Raw genomic sequence first — 8,101 nt, 5'->3', positions numbered from 1 at the left:
AATGGGGAAATGAATGGTAATTACAGTATTTTATTTTATTTTATTTTATTTTATTTGTGCCTGCAATGCACACAGCATTAAATTTACTTAAAAATACTAGGTAAGACCTGCATACTGTAGTATATAATGGGCAAACTGTTCAAATATAGTTCATTGTTGGTTTCTATTTATCCTGGCTGTTACATAAAAGCAATTATATTTTATCATAAATAAATTCTTGAATGACTCAACTACTTTATTAGTAAAATTAAATATTTTAATAATTATTTTTGAAACTGTTGGAGGGCACTGTTGGAGGTAAAAGAATAACACCTAGGATGATACGTGGTCATATTCCACGGACAATCAGCCTGAAATGTAATGCCAGGTTCTTCTGCAGAAATTATTCATACCGAGCTCCCCATGAAGGTGTACCATTACTTCCCGTTCTCCCCCCTCAGGAAGTCTGTTCTGTTCATAGAAGCCTACTGTGGTTGTTAGAGGAATGTCTTCAACTAGCTTGTCCGTTTCCTTCTGATCCTGGGGTTAAATTAATTCAAAAGACCGCCTGCCAGGACAGAGGTCTGAGGTTGTGTCAACATGTCGTTAGAAATGCTTTAACAAGTTGCTCTACATGTATAATTAATAGAGATGAAGGAATCCTAGGCTGTCAGAAAGTCTGCACTCCATCCCGGTACATCTGTCCTCATGCTTCTCGGTATTTCCTTTCCTCTTTGATGTTATTTCTGGGACATTGATATCGTTCACCATATACTACTCTCAGAAAGGTTGATCTTACAAAGCATTAATATGGTAATAAAACTATTTTGTCCCTCATTGCAACTTTTATCCAGTGAGCTCAGTGTTTTAACAGAGCTTGATTAAAAATTAAGCGTCAGTACAGCTCCGTAAGCCAGGTAAGTAGTGTCATAGCCATTTTACAGATGGTTAAACACAGAATAGAAAGGTTAACTGCCTTGGCCATGGCTGCTCACTAAGTTAGCTGCACTGTTGGGAGTGAGAACTCAGGCCTGAATAAGTGGATTGCTTGATTTGGTAGCTGATGCACAAATCAGAGAAATTGAGTTTTCAGTTTCACTCATTATATGTATATATATATATATATTTAAATGGCTCCTTTAAGCAAGTGGAATACAACAAAAATTTTAGTTTTTGTCAACCAAAAATTTAGTTTCATCCCAAAGGAAATCGTACTGAACTCTCTTGCTAACCTTTATACAAAGCTTGGGTCAAAGTCAAAAAGAAAACTGACATTTTGAAAACACAAGTTGTTTTCTGAGGTGATTCAGCGAGTTTTAAACAATTTGTTTCACCAGTGACAGTTTCAACAGGCAAACTGACTGGTACTTGGAACTGGTTTGAACAATAGTGCTATCCTACAGGGCAGTAGTGACAAGTCTTTTTCCAAAGCTACAGTATTGACGACATATATTTAACACAGTTAATATTCAATCCTATAAAGAATACAGAAGTTCTTTCTGAAAATAAGCACCACAACTGGCAGTCACAGAAGGTAGGGCTCCTGCCTTCAGAGATACTTCTCCAAAACCTATGAAAACAGATTGCAAAACTCCCCGCTTTGCAGCTGTCAAGTATATAGCTGTGCACTGAACAGCACCCTCCTGCTGGCATCTTCCACGTCGGGAAACACATCAACATGCACATAGGTTTTAGCCTGAGCTCTAGCTCCCTCCAGACTTGAGACTTTCGAAATCATGTTCCAGATAAGGCAAACACAGCTGCATGGTGCATGCCGTGCTGACAGTTCAGAGAAAGTTTTCTCCCTCCTTGGCTCCCCGATAGAGCCAGAGGCGTTCCACAGGAAAGCAGCCTCTGTCGAGCTTATGCCGTGGTTTTGGCGAAAGGGCAGAAGGTACTGAAAACAAGCACAGCACTGTGGAAAGTGGGATTTGACTGAGTGATTAAGTCTACCATCCAGCTGGTGGACACAGCAGCTGTTACTATTACAGTCCGGATAGCATTTCATTTATTTTAAAACCCTATCTTAAAGCTTTAATATCACATCCATTTTAAATCACTTCATTTGAAGGTGCCAGCAGGGGGGATCATCTGGTAAAGAACATGGGGAAAAAAAAGACAAGTCTTACTTGTCACTTTCTGAGACAAAGCTTCTTACACTTTTTCATTTAAGATTGAATGTCCTTAATTTTGTAGCTCCACGATAGATAACGGACCAAAACCCTGCTGCCTGTAGATGTGGGTACGTTGGTGCAGGCTTGCAGGAATAGCATGGCTTGCTAACAGTGAAGTCTCAATTCCTGCATCTAAGAAAAGAACAGATGGACTTCAGGAACGACAAATGGACAACTAACTGAACGGCAAGCTTTCCTTACACGAATACATAGACCATATGTGCTTAGAAGAATCCAAAGACATTTTGCTTAATAAAAACCTATCCAGTAAATACTGAACCTGGTGGGGAGTCTTCACTTCAGCAGCAGTGTGATTTAGATCAAATCCTCAAAGATTGAAAATGGTCAAATAAGATGTAACACTGTGCAAATAACAGGCAACACTCTGCCAAGGCTTGCTACCTTACTACTGCCCTACGAACTACATGAACTCAGTGATGCTACAAGGATGAAAACAAGGATGCATGGATGAAAATAATGAGCCCATATTTTAAAATCTTTTCCACTTTATCTAGTAAATCAAAGATCATCTGAAAACAAAAACCAAGCACTTGGTCTGAACTTTCTATCATTTGCTGTAACACTTGGGAAAGTAATAAATTAAACTAGCATGGCAAAGATACTCCTCCAACAGATTAGTCCAGACAAAGTAATTATCTCTGATTTTTTGTTTTAAGTGGATCATCAACCCTACGTGCAGGATAGTTCCTCCCTTCATACACTGTAGAAATTAAACATTCCCATACCTAACACATACCTAACACATACCAAGAGATTAGTGTCACTTCTCAGTAACTCAGCTGAGAAGCAATAACGCTAAACTTTGGCGCATATGTTCTGTAATACATAGCTCTGAAATCTGCACTAAGAGTGATGCAACAAAATAGGAAACATCTACCTGATTTCTCTGCCCTCTGCATTTTAAGAAAGCTGATAGAGAAACGTCTACCCAACTCTACGTAACAGTATCACCGAGGAAACCCTACAAGTGACTGCTCACAGGCTTGGCTGATGTAAGCACTACTCCAGCCCCCTTTGCTGCCCCTGCTGAGGACATAGGTACGTCTCTACTACTAGCTCTGACAAGCCTTTATTCTCCTTGGCGCAAAGGTTATCATCATATTTGACTGCGGTGCTCTGTGCAGCCTGTCTCCTGTACTGGGCATTCACACTAAGCTGGGTTACAATCTTGCTTTGTTCTGGTTGGAGGAGATGACTCACTATTTGTTCTGTGAGACTACAAGGGGACACCTTGAAGCAAAAAATGGCTTTGAAGTGCCAGCTTGCTTCACAGAGCAGATGGCTGGGATAGGCTGAGGTTAAAGACATTCATTATAAATCCATCATCAAACTAGGACATAGATGTACAGTGATTATCAGATCAAGAGAATGTGCTCAGAATGGCAACTTCTCTGTTGCTGCCTGAGCTACACAAGACTGCGGCCAGGCTTTGGTGAGTTGGACCAGACTCTCCTTTCGCAGACCTGACAGCAATACCACCGAATCCAGAAAGAAGCTGGAAAAGCTATATGGCTTCTCTCTGCACAGTGTCTGTAATACCCAAATACTGCCAGCTAAATGAAATTAGCAATCACCCTCCAATGCAGAAATTACAAACTCAGACTGCTAACATACATATAGATCATCAGTGTAAAAGGCCTGCAGAGTTCTCTCTTCCTGAATGAAACTGGAGAGAAGAAACACGCGCAGAGGGCTGCAGAGCTTGCATTTTGCAGGCAGTATCTTCCCTGGGTAAATCAGCATTTCACAGTAATAAAGTTAATGGAGCCCTACCAACCTTTACCAGATAAGGATTGGATCCCAAATAATTTAGTAGTGAAATGAGAATTGAGGCCAACATGCAGCTAAAATTATTTTTGTTTAAAGCATGGTTCAGGTTAAGCAGAAAGCAATTATTTCCTTTGATGCACTCGCACACACACACTACTCAGTGGTGAATAATCTGCGTCCCATATGCCATTATTGAAGAAATTTGAAGAAATCAGCCTGCATGAAACACTTTCTTCTGAAAACAATACAAACTTCTCAGCCTAATGACTTCTGTTCCCTCAAGGAATAATATAAATTAGGCTGTGTTAAATTTGTAGTCATTTTCTTGTCACATAGTATAACGTTCATGAGTTTATGGTTAGAACACTCCCTGCTTTCATTTAAAATCCAGTGTGGCAGGGTTTATCTTACTTTGTCTGTTAAAAAAAAGCCATTCCAGACTGAATAATTACTAAAAAGATTTTTCTTGCAATATATACATATATATATATATTTTTTTTTAAGCTGTGGACACAGTATATCTTATTTTGGACTTACTTCAATATTATACCGCTCTTGGAAACATAATTTACAATTGGATTTTGAGTGGCAAAGTAAATACGGCAAAGGAAAAATACGGAATATTTTATACATCACTCCCCTGCCACCTTTTAAACAGTCTCCTCTGAGGTTAGTTAATACAATGACATTCGGGATTTGCTATGGGAAGAAAACAGTAAAATCAGTTATAGAGCAACATTTTCTTGTTCCATCTTTTGAAGATGCAAATCAGGGTTAAAAAAAATGAACATAATCGCAAGGCAACTGAATTATTCTGAATAAAGCAAGGCTCTGCATAGTGAATCAGCATTGATGGGCAGACATTTCAGGACTACCAGTTAGGACAGTGCAGCTCTAAACCAGTACCTAGTACTAACTGCTTGCCACTGTTCCACGCTTCTCTGCCAGTATGTAGGCTTTAACATCACCATGTTAAAATTAAGGTAAGTACTCAAGGAAATAAGAAAATCAAAAATAACAGTCACCTACAAAAATACTAGTTCTTAATCTCATTATGTCTCATTCCCCTCCTTAATGATATTTACGGAACATCTGTCTCATCTCGCTAGTTAAAACCTTGCATTTTTAGAACCATTAGGGGCCATGTTTATATGGAATATTTGGGAGTTCAGAGAAACATTTCTTCATCTTCACGTACACAGTTTATATTGTTAATAAGAACATCTCTATGCATTTGCCCAACTGACCAAAATGACCTTTAAGGGATTTATTCTGGTCATTTCCTCCTGTGACCCAAATTCACATTTGAAGCCAGATCTTCAAAGGATAAAGAGTAATACTTTAACCCACTGCAAATTGCAAACCTAATCTACTCTTAAGAGAGCAACAGTTACTCAATTTGAGAAAAATTGGTGGGCAAAAATAGACTAGAACTGTTTGTCACATGTGTTCACAGCCATTTAATTCCCTGTTAAATACCGTGAAGACTATACATTATTTCTGCTGTAAAGTCTTTCAACATTAATTAAAGAGCAAAAGCCCTGCACAACACCACCGAGCTATGCCTTGGAATGTTAGTCAGCTGGACTGTATCACATTTAGATTTTAAGCAAAGGTCACAAAGCTGGATTTACTGCTCAACTCAATTATTTTTTTTTTTGCTCACTCTCCAAGCTAAGGGGAGCTTCTAAGGTGGTGTACAATACCTATCTTGTGTTTTCTTATCTCACGGTGAGTAGCATGACCAGGAGGAAAAAAAAAGGAAGCGTCAGTAATCAACAGCTACATTCCAGTTATGTCTGCATGGAGGAGTGACCTCACATATTGGTGAAACAACTGAAGCATATCTTGCTAGCATCATCGTCTGTATAGATGTTTCTTACTTTCAGTTCTGGGTTGATCAGATGACAGATTTTTGTACAACCTATAACTTCACACATCACATTTCTGTTACAAATTAAAGCCTTCAAAAAGGCAATTGGTGCTTCACTTGTGAGCACTAAGCTTTAAAAATTCTATCAGAATCCATTTCTGTTCGAAATACTCTTTAAAAGGCTATCATATTTCATACCTGGGCATGAACTGGCTAACCTTTAGAACTCACCACAACTAGCAGAAATCAGAGAAAAAGCAGCTCTCCAATCAAAACAATGCTGCTGTGAAGCAGACTTGACTCTACTGAACAACTCTAATCCAACCTTCTTCACTCCTTATTTGCTGCTAACCTCCCTGCAAACTTTTCACTTCCCACAAAAACAACAGTAGAAGCCTGCTCTGTTTACTTGGATGTTTTTTGACAACCCCAAAAATGCACATTATGTCTGCTAAGCCAATGTTACACAATTCCACAGGGCTTCATGAAGCTCTGGGTGGGGTGTGAGAGCTGATGGGAACTGGGGAGGCACATCACAATTCCAGCATTCTGGTTTGCAACAGAAGGTCTCCTGTTGCGCTCTGTCAGTTTAAAATCAATAGGTTTTTCCTGCTAACTCTTTGCAGTCATATGTGGATGATTGGTGAGTATAAACAAAACTGTGTTCTTCCCAGTCTGATGGCTATTGTTGGTAATTTGTGTTGCTGTACCATGCAGCAACAGTACCAGGCTGGGCTTCTGTTGTTCTAGGTACAGACAAGAGATGAAGATACAGAAGACAAGACACAATGGGAGAAGAAGATGGCAAGATGAGAGTAGAAATCTTACTAGCAACTGAAGTATTTTTATTACAAAGCTTAACTTATCACTGGATGATGCTAGATGATGTATTTGAGGTTCTTCTGTAGATATTTTCTAGAATTCTATGACATGGTTGCATTGCTCCAACATTAACAGGTGGGACATGAAATAAATGTTTATGGTGGCCTGTGCGTATTACAGGCTGCTTGGTACTCAGAGTCTATGGCAGAACTTACTTTACACCAAGAAATTTAATTACCTACTGTATATTTCTGGTTTCTTTATGGAAAATGTGAGGATTTAGCATTTCAACGACACCCTCACCACAACGAATCACGACTTACCTCCACAGTAAAGCGTCTCGGTTGCCACTAGAGGTCAGTAAAAACAGGTTAAACCACAAATAGTAACATCGTTCAGCGGTACGTTCAAGAATGATGGGATTCAGAAGCTATCCGAAACCCTGCTCCTTTATTTTGGGGGACACGGACTTAAGTCAGGAGCGTGCCAGCTAGCACCCTTGGAAACTAAATTCATTTACTCACGTAGTAGGCAGGTAGCACATGCTGAATCAGTAAAAGGTCCTGCACAGAGCTGCTCCCATGGGTTTGAAAGCCAGTACAGAGGGACCTCCGCTAGGGATGAAGGACTGTCTCAGGCTCAGCATCCCCATCAGGCTTCAGCTGTTCCACTGAGGCTGTCTACAGGGGTGATAGTTACAGCAAGCTCTAGTATTGTGATACACACGCACCCTCTCCCTACTGCACAAGCGTGCACAATCCTATCCACATTTATAGGTGATTGCACACACAGTGCTTTGCACAGCCAACAGACAAGACCATTTTTGGTTATCTCTAAGTATGCCTGGCTAAATTTTAGCTGTCGGTGTACAGTGGCTCACCCTGCAGTATGCATCTGAGGGAGACAAGCAGTATGCTCCTCTTTATGAGCTTCCAGAACCATCCCTTCGAGGTACTTTCCCAATGTATTTTTATGCTGCTCCAAAAATTGATCCATTAATATTCACATCTGAGTGAGAATCACAGCAGGAATGAAGCTGCCTCAGAAAGATACTGGCTGACTGAGGATGAAATGCTAGGTTTGGACAGTCGCTTCAGGAGATTTTTATTTTAATATTCTGTGAATTAGACATTTTCTTAAACCTATGTGCATGCTTCTAGAAAGTCAGTTTGTATCTCAATTACATTATGCAGATTTGCTTTCTTGCACATTTCTTGGATTCTCATGCATACCAAGATCCAGCATTTCATCAAGGAGACATATCTGCAGGCAATGTGACAGCTGCTTCCTGGCTCTCTGAGCCGGCAACATTTTATTTGGGTCATGCATAGTATCTTTCCTTCTCCTTGAAGAAGGTAGAATGTCTGCTCACTTCTGACGGTGGGAGATACCAACACAAAAATTAAGCCATTTTAGAAGGAAGACTGTCAAGGAAGACAAAGTTCCTATTGCACGTTTATAG

The sequence above is a fragment of the Anser brachyrhynchus genome, assembly GCF_964034855.1.
Source record: "Anser brachyrhynchus genome assembly, chromosome: 21".
Classification (NCBI taxonomy): domain Eukaryota; kingdom Metazoa; phylum Chordata; class Aves; order Anseriformes; family Anatidae; genus Anser; species Anser brachyrhynchus.
This window is presented reverse-complemented; position numbering follows the sequence as displayed.